The 14,755-nt window shown below is 49.5% G+C and overlaps 1 long non-coding RNA gene across 1 annotated transcript; it reads right to left on the reverse strand.

Moving 5' to 3' along the window:
• Positions 1 to 10,037: 10,037 nt before the first annotated feature.
• On the reverse strand, positions 10,038 to 13,568 carry LOC121134520. The gene is made up of 3 exons (XR_005871610.1): positions 13,362 to 13,568; positions 11,040 to 11,135; positions 10,038 to 10,646 (listed from the first exon to the last, which is right to left on the reverse strand). It is a non-coding gene; the product is annotated as an uncharacterized LOC121134520 (long non-coding RNA).
• Positions 13,569 to 14,755: the final 1,187 nt, after the last annotated feature.

Here is a 14,755-nt window from a genome sequence, read left to right on the forward strand (position 1 = left end):
CAAGGCACTTTAGAGTTCCACAGTTTCTGGCTATGTTAGATTCATCAGCTGCCTGGCCCTGGCCTTTGCTGGGCATTGTTTTCTGATTGAGGTAAGTGGATGACAGCTGGGGCTCTTCCTATAGGCACAGATAGCCACCGCACTAGCAAAATTCAAGACAGCCACCCATCCTGACAAAAGTGGGAAATGACTTTCATTCAAGCACCCAAGATCAGTTGTGAGGTGGGTGATCGTTCATAGTCCAGCATATGTAGTGAGGGGCCTGCAGCCTAGCTCCTACCTGCCTCAGATACCTGCTTCATCTGCGGACAACCTTAATGCAGATGTCGAACCCAGCAGGAGTCAAATACCATCCCGTGGCTTCCACACCAGGCTTGCTTATTACCATCTCTCTCCCTATGCCAGTGTAACAGGGCTAAGAGCACTCTTACTCCAAGGGTGGCCTGTCCTTGTAAATTCCAGTTCTTCACATTTTTCTTCTGTAAGGACTTAGACCAAATTTAGCCACCAGCACCAGTTGCCCCATCTTCCTATCCATAGCTCGCAGCTGCCAGCTGCTGGGATCTGAAGCAATTAGCAGAGACTGGTGCCTGATTTAACATGGTGGGGCCAGTTGCTGATGCGTGTTGGCCATTAAGACGGTGGACATAAAGTGCTGGAGGGTGAAGAAGTCCAGGCCCTGAAGGCAGGGAAGTGGGTTTGTCATTATGACTGGCAAGTCATGTCTGTGGTGGCCCCTGGATCTCCAAGCCCATAGGATGAGGGAGGTTCTGCTCAGGCCCAGTGAGGGATGCAGAGACTGGGCTCAGGAACCTTGGGCCCACCATTTGTACTGTGGACTTGTATCCCCATGAGGCAGATCCCATCATTTCCACCCACTGTTGAACCCTCTTAGATAAACAAAGTATATGTCATATAGCCTCCCAGGGCACCCACAGCTAAGAAAAATAGCTGAACCCAACTCAGAGTAGTGCTGCATTCTGGGACAAGTAGGACACCTCAAGGTGGACAGATGCCAGGCTTCTTGTCTGTCTTATGCCTCTCTGATAGAGGTGGGCTTTGACATGATACCATGGGCTCTAAAAGGTTATACAAGTAGAGACTCTGGGGTACTTGGAAGATAGGCCAAAGCATAGTACAAGGCTGCTGGCTAGGTGAAGGTATAGCCAGTGTTGCCTTAGAGTGACTCTCCTGCCTTGTCACCCTGTTGGCAGAACTGGATTACCTATTGAGGTGTGGAGGGGAGAGACATGATCTCAGAACAGAAGGGAACACACCAGCTTCTCTCTTATTCTTGGCTCCCGTGGAGGTCACGGCTGAATTAGGGCTCAATCGCTTTGTGAATTAACTGATGTCCTTTTGGATCCAGATTTTTTTTGTGTGTGTATATACTTGTGTGTACTGTGTGTGTGTGTGTGTGTGTGTGTGTGTGTGTGTGTGTGTGTGTGTGTGTGTGCAGGCCAGATGATAACTTCAGGACTTCAGGTGTTGCAACTCAGGAATGGTTTACCCCATTTTTTGAGACAGGGTCTATTATTGGCCAATTCAGCCATGTTAGCTGGCTAGAGATCGCCTTGTTTCCACCTCAGAGCTGGGATTACAAGTGTGCAACGCCATGCCTGGCATGTTTTTTTTTTTTTTGAGACAGGGTTTATCTATGCAACAGTCCTGGCTGTCCTAGAACTTGCTCTGTAGACCAGACTGGCCTTGAATACCCAGAGATCTGCCTGCCTCTGCCTCCCAAGTGCTGGGATTAAAGATGTGTCAGGCATTTTTATGTGGGTTCTGTAGATCAAACTCAAATCCTCATCCTTGTACAACAAACTCTGTACCAACTGAACCATTTCCTCAGCCTCCAGATTTTTATATCTATTTTAATGTCCAATCCTATACATATAAGCAATGTTAAGCCAGCTCAAAATTCATCAAGCCAGCAGAATAGATGTAACAGTTATAAAATAGAAAACTGAGTTTCAGGATGGGGAGTAACTTGCTCACAGGCACCTAAGCCATACTCTGTTTCTCCCTCACTTGACTTCTTACAAACCTAAAGAAGCCTTGGATGCATGTACAGAACAAGCCAAGTGAAGACTGCCTCTCAAAGGGCTATCTCTGGCCTCATGTGACCCTCAGTGGTCCACTGCTCCTCCTTCAGCTCCAGGGAGTGTCCTGTGGGAGACAGACAGCTGCTTCTATCAGCCATGCTGCTTAGGGGCCACAATCATCTTTTCATGGGCTGGTCCTAGAGCCCTGCCTGTGGGCCATCTTGGGAGAGGCCATCTTGGGAGGAGCCATTTTGTGAGGGGCTATCTTGGGAGGGTCCATCAACTTGGGAGTGTCCACTGTGAAACAGTCAGCAAGTTCTACTTCTTTCTGCCACTGTCATATAGCAGGGATGGGGTCCCTCCTGCTAACTCAATAGACACCTACTCTCCAAGGGGCCTCAGCCTCAGCTGTCTCGTGTGAGATGAACATGCCGATCACGCCTGAAAAAACAGCAACCACCAGCATGTGGTCACAGTGGTGCCGGTGTGGCCAGTGCTGGGTGTTGATCTTTGAGCTCCATCTCTCCGGCTGAATGTCCCTGAAGAAGGGACAGAGCCGACAGGTCATGAAATCCACCTTAAATATCAGGCCCACCTTAAGCATTGTTCACACTGGGCCCAGTTGAGTCTGGGCCTAGATTTCCAGCTTAGAAGGACCTAAGAGATTCTGGTTCTTACTAGGGGATGAGGGTCCAGGTTCCATGGTTAAGAAAACTAAGGAGAAATGAAACCTGTGTGCTTGGCCTGCAGTGGGCTCTGACGGGGCCCATAGCCAAGGGGAGGCTGCAATGTTTTCTGAGGGAGCCTGGGCTCAGGCTGCTGTTCTGGGCTTGGGTAATGTGTGGTGTCAGGGCAGGAGGCAGGCAATGGAAAAGCCAGGATCCATGGGGACAGTGAATACACCTATCCATGCTTTTCTTCAGCCCATGCTGGGAAGGCAACTTGTAGGCGGAGAGAACCTGGTGCCTCTGGGGAATGGCACCCCTGATGCCTCTGGTCTTAGAGCAAATGGGAAAAGTACTACCTTTTAGCTTTTGAAACCGAAGAAAATCTGCACACTGATAAAGACAGAAAAGGCCAAATACGTATTTACTTTTCAGTGTATGTAGGCTAATTTTCTAACAGGTCTTGACTTTCAGTTAGTGTGAACTTGGAGCCACCCAGGAGATTTGTGGAGCACAGTTGACTGTACCCGTGAAAGTTTCTTCACAGATGATCAGATCACGAGTTCCGACATAACCAACAGTCTCGTCCTCTGACAGGTTCACAGTGTGATGAATTATTGGAATGTGCGGCCTAGCATGAGGAAGTAGGCCCCTGAGGGCGTGTCCTTGTCCTGACTCTTTCCTAAATGCCCTTCATTTTGCTTCCTGTCTTCTCTGAGGTGAACAGTTTTTCCCACATGCTCCCATCACTGTAATGTTCCTTCCATATTAAGCACTACCACAGAGTGAACTCTATGAACCTTGGAGATAAGTTAAACCCTTCTTTTCTTAAATTGTTCTCTCAGGTATTTTGGTCACCATCAGAGCTCTGTACATGTGTAGCATGCTTCAGTACTATCAATGTGAGATGTCGGGAGGATACCAATATTATCAGTGTGTTTGTTGGGGGACAGGCAGGCCAGGGTCAGGCTTGTGAAGTATCTCCCACAATTCTGTTCATGAGTGACAGAGTGGGACCTACAGCTGAGACTATTCAGAGTAAACATGCCCATTGAGGCAGGATTTCTCACTTCTCACATCAGCCGCGCTTCTGGGGACACTGAATACATGTGGGATGCAGGATACAGAGCAGGGGTCCCCCTGCACTGGGAGTGGCTTGGGTCCAGGGTACAGTTAATATGGAAGCCGTCCATACTCAAGCCTGAAGTCACAGGACCTGGGGCACAGGGAACTCATTGCTCACACAGGAAGCCTCAGCACCTGAACTCTGCTCAGGGATTTCAGATGATAGGCTGTCAGTGCTACTGCCTTCCATCAGCAAGCACATAGTGGTCTCTGGGTCATTCCTGTAGAGGAAAAGCCCCCAGGAAGGATGTTGTTAATGTCTCTGCTGAACAGGCAGGAGGGGGTGGGCTGTGTACTTACTACATTGGCTCCATTGGCTCGTTCTCAGCACTCAGAGCTTGCAGATGCTGGCTCCCATTGCACTGGCATGACAGCCCATGTCCAGTACCCACGGAGCCATAGACACAGCCCTAAGAGCTTAAAACCCATGTACTGCAAGTCATGAATTTCATTGATGAAAGACTATCAATAGACAACAATAATATTATCATATTGCTACCCACTTTGACACACTATGCTAACAGTGGTGTGTGGGGGGGGGGAGAGGGAAAGAGAGGAAGGGAGTGGGAGGGGTGGAGAGCACTACACAGATCATACTCAGAGAAGCATGGAAGATACAAACTGACAGGACAACAAACAACTGAGCCCCTGCTCTGGGAATTGAGTGAGGAGACATCATGGGCACAGCCTCTCTTGAAGGTTACACTGAGCTTGCTGGAACTTAATTGTACAATTGGTCTTGTCTTGTGGAGGGAGCACCTTTAGGCATAGTCTGGCCATTTCTTGGTTGTACTGAAGAATATGGACTTGAATAAAAGTCTCATAGGAAACTCATGGGTCCCTCTGACTATCTGACTGAGGTGGCTAAGCCCTCTGAAGACTTGACTATAGAAAACATCCAGAACATCTCCAGGTGTCTCAGAGCTGGACCAGCCCAGGAGGAGACCATAGCCCTCAGGTGCCTAGAAACCTGGAGGGGATACTTGGCGGGGACTTCTGGATGATGACCTGCTTGGCCCATCTCCCAGACAGCCAATATGATCCCAGGATGGATTTGCTCGGAGCTACCGCTATGTTAACTTATTTGCACAGCGGCACAGAATCAGTATTCCTGCTGCGCACTGCTGCAAATCCCATTAGTCTGGGCTTTGAACAACAATGCACAGAAGACTGTTAAAAAATTAATTTCAAGTTCCCTTCCAGCTTGCACTTAAGTCTGTTAAAGCAGTTTTCACTTGAAGATGCGCTTCCCATTGAAAAGTGAAACCATGAAAATCAAAAAGCTAAATTTACCTGTGTGAGCAGAGTACAGAGCAGAGCTGCCTGAGAATGCAGCTAACTGAGGCGAGCAGGTGGAGGTGGGCAGTAAGCAGAAGTGATGCCCGTTTAGGCAACTGAGACTTATAGACGCAGAGCTTCTAAGCACCATCCTATCTGGGCACGAAAGGTGGATTTTATTAGTGCACGCTAATCAGAAGTTATGAGTAGAATCAATTAACTGGTCTGGTCAGCTTTGAAGCTGCTTTGTTCCGGGTTAGGGCAGGGAAAGAGCCCTAACCCTGTAGGCCCTGGGCTGTCATGTGCAGAGGGCCGCCATGAAAACCAGAGGTTGTCTCCTGTTCCTATGCAGGACAGGACAAAGGACTTCAGCTCCAAGGACTGTACTCTCCCCAAATTGGAAGGGTCACAAGATGCTTCTAGGATGGATCTGAAGAACCTGAAGTAGAGTTGCAAAACTGTGTGGCACTATCAATTTGAATTTTATTCCTTGACTAGAATGGATAACACAGACATTCTTCAGAGTCTGGGGAGGCAAATCCTCATAGTAACAATGCATGGGTCCATGACCACCTCCACTGAAAAAGACTCTTCCAGAAATACCTAAGGGGTTTTCCGAGGTCATAATGAGGGTTCTGTGTAGTTGTACTGAACTTAGATGAGCTCCAGGCTTCCCAGTTTCACTTACACTTCACAACTGTTATCTATTTTCTTTCCCAGCAATTTTGAAGTCTAAAGATCCTTGTAGACTCACGCCTGGCCACTCAGCAATCGAAGTGCATGGGAGACTAGGTTTTACTATGACCTGAATCACTGCTATGAGTTTAAAACCCAGGGATAGGCAGGGGCTCTGAGACTGAAGATACCAAGCAAGGGAAGCTGGGGCAGGGCCAGATGTACTCCATCAAAATAGGATGCTCTGGCTTGGAGCATCCTACGTACCAAGCACCTGTACAGAGCACCGATGTACAGGAGAAGGTCTCTCTAGAGACAGACTCTCTGTGAAGTGATTATGGAGAGTAGACAGTTCACATAGGCACTTGTGGGTGCAGCCCTAATGTAATAGCACAGTGGTGTGAGACAGTCACTTAGGATCTCACGGCCTGCTTCCCCTGTTGTACACAGGCTCTAGGCTGCTCCTGCTTCTCGTTCAGACCTTGGCCGAGCTTTTATTTTTTGATTTACATGTGTGCGTGTATATCTGTGCGAGGATATGCACACAGAAGTTCAGTTGTCCCCTGGAGATGGAGTTACAGATGGCTGTGATTCACCCAGCATAGGTGCTGGAAATCAAGCTTCGATCCTCTGGAGAAGCAGTATGTGTCCTCGACTGCTGAGCCACCTTTCAGGTTCCCTGGATTGGTTCTCTCGACTCTGATCCCTCTCCTCCAGCAACCACCTCTGCAAATTCTGATCACACCATCTCATCGTGGGACTTGCCAGTAGGTAGTGCTTGGATGTTGCACAGGTGGTGGACCAGTCTCTATTAGCCTCTGAGATTGTTTCATGAGTAAAGTTAGAATATCCCCAGGCAAGAAAATACCCTTTTCTCATTATGAAAGTCACTACTGAGAGACCTGCTTCATCCACTACAAGTTTGCATTAGGATAAAAGGGGTTTGCTTTGGGATGAAATTTGGATAACCCATTCCCTTCAGCCTCAGAAATTTCTCTTACCCTTGGCTCTGGACATTGGGCTCTTTTTGATTGACTTTGGAGGCCTGGCCTTGCCCTGGGCCCGGACAGTCTTCCAGGTAAGGCTGTCTTGACTTGGTGAGGTCACCTGGCTGTGTGCAAACTGCAGCACACGGGCTCACCTTCTCTGGAGGAAACTGCAGAGGAGGACAACGGAGGTTCCTGAGGGGACTGGCCTTGCTCACAGGCATTGTACTCAGGTAACCTGGGAGCCTAGGAAAGCATGGGCCCATTGAGGCCCAGAGACAAGAAACAGACCTGACCGAGAGTGAAGCCACCCCCTTTCCTGAGCACCGACCTGTGTCTGAGTGAATGATGGACATGAGCCACAAATCTCCACCAGGTCCCTTAACTCAGGACTTCTGTGCCTTTTGCCACCCCAACAGAGTCCTTAGGCAAAACTTGACACCACCTTCCACCCTTGGCCTCTGGCTTGCCCTCATGGCAGCTGAAGCTCAAATGCTGTCGCAAGGTGTGGTACATTCGGAACCTTCTGGTAGGAGGACACATCAATCCCTGCAATTGGGATGGCAGAGTGAAGGCCTCCAGGACAATGCTCCTTGAGACCAGCCAGAGCAGAGGGCATGTTGGTGTCATTAGTCAGCATAGCCCCGCCTCAGGCACTTCAGTTTGAAGCAGAGGAAAAACGTTTTGTAGTGATCCCAACCCTCTGGTGCTGTCCTCTATATGGATGCAGAATTAGCCTTTCAGTGGGGGACACACAGTAAGTTAGCTGATTGCAAAGAGAAGTGTGTTATTTCCATGCTTGTCCTCAGCTACCTGACTTCTGGGGTTGAGAGGATTAGGGCCACAGGCCACAGCAGGGCTATGAAGCCTCTGGGACCTCATTGCTGACCTTGAATCTGCTGGGCCCTTGTTAGAGCATTTGTCCCCAGTAAAGGAACATGCACTGGATAGGGTTCTAGCCAGAGAAGACTCAGCCTGTGTCCACTCTCCATAAACATAGAGGACTACCCCAGGGTCAAGATAACCCCAGGAACAAGCTGACCTCCACAGCAGGGGCATCCAGAGGATTTGTGCTACTGCTGCTTACTTGGCTAAGGGAGAGAAAGGCAGTGCTCTTTCTGATTCTGGGGACCCGGGTTCTCACATTTGCCACTCTCTCCTCCAAGTACCAAACCAGTTGCCACTCTGGATAGGGGTTGGCAAACTGTGGGTATCTGTGTCCTTGAGCCCTTGGAGTGAGCCCTGGCCTTCAGATTGATAAGAGAGTTTTCCTAGTCCCAGAGGGGTCCAAATGGGGCAGCCATGATTAATCACCAGATGCAAATAGCTCATTTAAAAAATTAATCACACCAGGACGATCTGATTCATTATTCAGCACTCGAGTGGTGTGCACAGAATTCCTAACAGCCTGTCAAGCTAGAGATAAATGACCCAGGACCACTGTCCCTCTGCATTCTGTCTCTTCCCTCACACTTGTGTGGGCTGTTGAGGTTTCTTGTCCTGTTTCAGCAGGACACAGGCTTTGTTGGACTCCAGGGAATCAAGGTGGCCAGATTCTATCAACTTGGGCGGCTAGCCTGCCAAATGAGCCTGAAGAGGCAGACCAAAAAGTGCCTAGTTCTATCCTGTCAAAATGGATGGATGCCCTGACTGAGCACATGGCTCAGTCGACAGAGTGCTTGCTTTGCAAGCACAGGGACCCGAGTTCAATACCAGAACCCACTGAAAACAAAACCAAAACCAACAAATGGATATGGCAGCTTGTGTTTGTAATTCCAGCACTGGGAGGTGGAGACAGCTCACTTACCAGGAAGCTCTCTTTACCTGGCAATTCCCAGGCCAGTAGGGAAACTGTCTTGAAAAACAAGATGAGCAGTACCTGAGGGATGATACTTGAGGTTGTTCTCTGGCTTTCACATATATGTATATATGTGTATCTGCATATACATGTTCACTTGCTTACATGCATGCACACACACAGACACACACACCTCTTCCCTGTCCAGCGTGAGGGCTGCCTATTCTATTCTTGGTAATGGTTCCTTTACCTTTTCCACAAAGAAAACTACACCCCTCCATGGGAAGGACTACTTCCCTGACAGGCCTGAGGCACACTTGCTTCTTTTTTTTTTTTTTTTTGATTTTACGAGACAGGGTTTCTCTGTATTGTTTTGGAGCCTGTCCTGGAACTTGCTCGGTAGACCAGGCTGGCCTCGAACTCACAGAGATCCGCCTGTCTCTGCCTCCCGAGTGCTGGGATTAAAGGCATGCACCACCACCGCCGGGCGGCACACCTGTTTTTTTGCTCCACCTTTTTCCCCTCAGAGAGACATTCATGCACATTCCAGCTGAGACTAGTAACTAGACCCTCTGTGAGAACTGTACAGGGATGGAGTCCTCACCAGGTCCTTCTTCCTACCCCCTGTCTTCCCAAAGAGTGTCCTCCTCAGCTGCTCCACCAAGAGTCTCACCATCCCCTTGCCTCTGAAAGCACAGGTTGTTTGAGACCCTCCATCTGCCTACTTTGAGTTCTGGGTTTGAGCTCTGGGTGCAGGCCTGTCCTGTCGCTGGAGGGACTCAGATGGCTGCAGGAGAAGGAGAGGTGACAAAGGACAAAGCCAAGGCTGTTTCCTGATGTCCCGGTGGATCCCTGATGGAATGGGGGCCACTTCTCTCCATGACGCACCACTGTGTTTCTCCCGTACTTGGCTGTGAATACTGCTACTTTAAGGTTAACAGTCACACTCTAGCTGGGCAGTGGTGGCGCACACCTTTATTCCCAGGATTTGGGAGACAGAGGTGGGTGGATCTCTGTGAGTTTGAGGCCAGCCTGGTCTACAAAGCTACACAGAGTAACCCTGTCTCAAAAAAAAAATCACATCATAGGTAACAGGAGTGCTTCAAATAAATAAAACTTATGCTTCTGCAAGGTGTGGTGACATATGTTTTTAATCTCAGTACTACGGAAGCAGGGGTAAGTGGTTCTCTGTGAGTTCAAGGCCAGCATGGTCTATATAGCAAGTTTTAGGTTGGCCAGAGTTACTCAGTGAGACCCTGTTTTTATTTTGTGTGTGTGTGTGAGTGTGTGTGTGTGAGTGTGTGTGTGAGTGTGTGTATGTGTGTGAGTGTGTGTATGTGTGTGTGAGTGTGTGTGTGTGAGTGTGTGTATGTGTGTGTGTGAGTGTGTGTGTGAGTGTGTGTATGTGTGTGAGTGTGTGTGAGTGTGTGTGTGAGTGTGTGTGAGTGTGTGTATGTGTGTGTGAGTGTGTGTGTGTGTGTGTGTGTGTGTGTGTGTGTGTGTGTGTGTGTGTGCCCAGGACCAGGCTATCTGTCTTGGCTGCCAGCACCTTTACCTGCTGGATTGTTTCGCCGGCTCTCAAAGGCTTTGTAGAAGGGCAGTCCTGCGGAAGAGACTCAATCTAAATGTTAATATTTGCACTCTTGGTGTTTGCTGGCCTGGAGACCGAGGGTCTGGGCTTGCAGTAGCAACCTCTTAAAGGTGAGGGGTGACCTTTGATTTTGAATCGGAAGTACAGACTTCATGGGAAGCAAATACCCTCTTCCCGCAACCTGGAGACAGCTTCTGGAAGCTGCTGCTCACAAATCCACGGGACAGAGGGACCACAAACCACAGAGAACAGGAGCGGTGGGCGTGTGGGCACAGGTGCATGTGGTTTGGCATTTTCTTCAAGCTTCATCTTGGCTGCAGCAGCCTTTCTTCCCACAAGAGCCTGGGCAGAACTCTGAGCTTCCTGCGGTTTCCGCGTCTCTCCTGACAATTCCCCGAGGAAAGTGCTTCATTTCAAATTTTGGAGCTGGCTGTTTTCATTCTCGCCCCCATAGATGAGAAACTGCTGCCCTCGAGTGGGTACCTGGGACATGGAGCAGGTGTGTGGTGGGGCAGCTGACCATATTGAGCCACCTGCTACAGGGCTATGCCTGACTCTCCTTGCAGGCTGTGGCTCTGGAACAGCCTCCAGCTCTCCACAGGGCACAGCTGGCCTGAACCTGCAACCAGCAGCCTCCAGCTGGAGCACAGAGGCGGGGCGGGGGACGGGGGGGGATAGTTCAGGTCCATCATGACCTCACAGGCTCTGTGGCTGAGTCCCCAGACTGAACAAGGCTTATAGATGGGATCCAAATGTGGGGGGAGGGAGGAAGAGGGGACCCTTGCAGGCTCTACGTGGCTGAGTAGCAGTGAGCACATTCTGCCTTCCACACACCTCACAGGTGTTTGTCCTGGGATCCTGGGGAAGCAGGTGTACCTTTCTTTCCTGTCCATGAGTGGGTCTAGGACAGCACCTTCATTGCCCTCCCTCTCCTCCAAGAGAGGGTATGGAGTCACACCGGATACGACCTTCCTGTGAATAGAGAACTGAGAGCAATCAAGAGAGGAGGAATGGCTGGGCTCGATCCAAGACGGAAGCCCAGGGATGCCACGGAGAGCTTCTCTCTCTATACTACTTCTCTCTATATACTACTGTCTTGGTCCTCCTCTGCTATACAAGGCTCTGGTCTTGGGCAATATGAGCCTCAAGGATTCCGGACTGTTCTACTGAGCCACTTCCTATGCAGTCATCCAACAGTTGAGCCTCAGTTGCCCCATGTTTCACCCTTGTGCTGTTCTACACTGGGTCTAGCTAGTCCCTTAGTTATTTTCCCATTTGGTCAGTCAACAACTTCAATTTTCCCATGCATCACCCTGTCACCTGCATTCTTGCATGCATCCCAAGCTTTTCTGCTATTTATAAGGGCCTGGGCACAAGCTCTCCAGGTCAGTTCCAGGGCCAGTCAGTCATTTAAGCACCGACATTAGCAGGCGCTTCCACCTGGCAGGCTGGACTTGGGTGCTGGGAATGTTTCTTGCCGCTGGGATTTGTGTTACTTTTTTTTTTTTTTTTGAGACATTGTTTCTCTATGTAACAGTCCTGGCTACCCTCGAACTAACTCTAGAGCAGACTGGCCTTGAACTCAGATATCTGCTTATCTCTGCCACACCGCCCAGCTTGTGTTACAATGTAGATGTAAAATGTTATTCAAGAACTCTGTACTAAGGCCTGGTCCCAGCTGGGTTCAGAGATGACTGGATCAGAAGGGCTCTGACCATCACTGGATCAACCCATTGGTGGATTCAGAGTGGAAGGAAACAGAGGTGGACTGTGTAGGAGGTGGAGCTGGTTGGAGGGAGGGAGACTTTGGGCAGTTTGCACTGCTATGTGCTCCCACCATGCTGAACTCTTACCTAACAGGTCAAGAAACAGCAGACATAGGTGATTATAGACTGAAACGTGAGTCAGGATCAAGTTCCCTCCTTTTAGATGTTTTCTCCAGCTATCTTGTCACACTGATGAAAAGCTGATTAGAGGGGCTACTGGAGGCCCCGGAGAAGAGGGCGGAGTGGGTTTTCAGATAGACTCCTTAGCTGGAGTCTAGTTCTGACCCCAGGGCAGTGGGTAGTGTTTATGGGCTAACTGACAAGGGGAAATCCTAAAGGAGCTGAATACCATTTTCTAGTGTGCGCGCACGCGTGCGTGTGTGTGTGTGTGTGTGTGTGTGTGTGTGTGTGTGTGTGTGTGTAGCACTGCACACAGCTAGCCATATTCTGCTGCCTGGGTTAGTTATAGCTGTGATGGGGCTGGATAGGAATGACACCAAGCTTAGCCTGAGGCAGGACAGATGTGTAGTCGTGCTGGTTAAGACTTCAGGCTCCCTGCTGGTAGGAGGTAGGGTGAGTCACCAGAGAGGTAGGGTCACCCAGGCCACCTACCCACACAGGTGACTCAGAGAGGAAGCTGGTACATCTCTACCCACCCCAGCTTCTAGAGCACCCCCCTCTACCTGCCCTGGCAGGAGAAGCTCTCCAAGGTTGCATTCTCAAACAGGATCCTTCTGGGACCTGCTGTCACCAAGAGGAGCCCATTAGTCACAGTGAGAATGAGCTTGGGAGAAAGCCATGCTATCCCACCATTGACTGCTGCCCTAGACGATGACATGGAGACAAACAGATGAAGTACAGAGGGAAGTTAGGGACTGGCAAGATAACTCAGCAAGTTCTTGGCTCACTGGCCATCCACCTAGCCTATTTTGTGACTTCCATGTCAATGAGAGACCCAGTCTCAGCAGGAGGTGGACAGCTCTTAAGGAATGACCCAGTGTTGTCCTCTGACTTCCACCTGCCTGCACATTCAAGTCTCTGACCTCTAGATGCATGCATTCACAAGCTCACACTCACACATGCACCTGCACCCATGAACATACCCAAGAAAGATTTAAATTCAAGGACAGAGAACTCTAGCCTGCATACCTATGCAGGGAATCTCTACCCCAGTCCATCATCTTAACATCTTAACAAGCAGGTTCCATGTGACAACATGCCATTGCCCTCACACCCCAGCTTTGGCCATCATCGGGGCAGTTTTACATGCAGAAAGAGCAATGTGTGGCACAGCGTCTGGTTTGCTGACACAGCTTGGCCTCATTCAAGTGTCAATTATAAATGCCTCCTGGTTCTTCCAGCAATGCACAGTGGCATTTCCTCCCACGGCCTTGCATTGAGCCAGACCCCGGTGAAGCAGTTCTCTCCTTACCTCACTGCCATGAGATCAGTCCTCAAAGTGGACTGGCCAGAGACCGGCCTCAAAAGCCTCTGGAGCAGCATCCTGGGCCAGTGCTGAGTGTGCTCGGAGATGGTCTCTGCAGGTCTGATGCATCTTCCTTAATACCAAAAGAACGGGCGGCTTTTGATATGTGTTTCAAAAATAAAATCAAGTGGACTTTGTGTGGGATGCTCCACAACTCAGGATGTGTCCTTCTTTGATGGTAGCACAATGACAGACACCCCTGGCTTCCACTGGAAAGTGTGGGAATTTTTAACAAACCTTTTGTTGTTAAAGAATAGGAGGAACATTGCTGGCTCCGGCTTCAAGTGCCCCTGGAGCTGAGCGGGGGTGTTATGTTGTGCTTAGTGCCAGCTCAAACCATGTGCCTTTAAAGTTTTATTTTTAACTGAAGCATCCAAGCCCCAGTGGTTGGGGGCCAGGACCAGAGGCAGGGGTGATCCAGAACAAGATATTTCTGAATTCGGTAAAGAAAGACTGCTCTGAGTCTACCTTCTTGTAGCTCCTAAGGTTAGCTGTGCTCCTACTAAGTGGGATGAAGCATGTCCATCCACAGTGTCCTTTGTCACCCAATGGCTCCATCTTCTTCTGGTTCATAAGATTGTCCCCATGCTGAACTAACCAGCGGCCTTGACAGATGTTCCTGGTGTCTGCAATGGTTTGAGCACCCAGACCATGGGTAACTCTCAGGCCCCCTAAAGCACATGATCTAAGGATGTCTACAAGGTTCCATGAAAACCCCAACACATAGGACCTGGCTCTGCCTCTCTTCCAGAAGTCTCACCTACCAGTCTTTGTGCTTGCAACAACCAACAGCTCAAATTTAGCTCATAGCCAGTCCTCTGGCTATTTATTGGCCCCCTGAGTCAGATGAAAGGGATTCCTATGTATTTAATTGCTATAGCCTAAGGACCAAGTGGTTTCTGCCATCTGGGGGGGTGGGCAATTCAGACCACACAGTGGTCACAGACTGGTTCAACATCATCATGAAAATCATTGCAGGAGAAAATGGCAAATCTGAGATTTCTAATATTTTATTTAGGAGGTTAAATTATTCACTAAGTCCTGCACTTCAGAGACCCTAAATGGCCTATGCAGTTGGCTGGCCCCGGGTACATTGTCCTTGCTATTGGGGAGGGGGAATTATGGGTGTAGGAGGCTCCCACCTGGGACAGGAGGCAGCCTGGGTCTCTGCCCCTGCCCCCAATCCAAGGGTTGTAAGTCCCTCTGGGGGAAAGAAAAGGAGGATCCAAATAGCTTTTGGCATCTTACTGCTGACGCAATGCCAGTCCTTCTCTCACGGGCTCACTCTTCAAGGCTGCTTAGGTTCAGTGATGTCAGGAATTGATCCTAACTGAAACTCC

The sequence above is a fragment of the Mesocricetus auratus genome, unplaced genomic scaffold (genome assembly GCF_017639785.1).
Source record: "Mesocricetus auratus isolate SY011 unplaced genomic scaffold, BCM_Maur_2.0 Super-Scaffold_4256, whole genome shotgun sequence".
Taxonomy (NCBI): domain Eukaryota; kingdom Metazoa; phylum Chordata; class Mammalia; order Rodentia; family Cricetidae; genus Mesocricetus; species Mesocricetus auratus.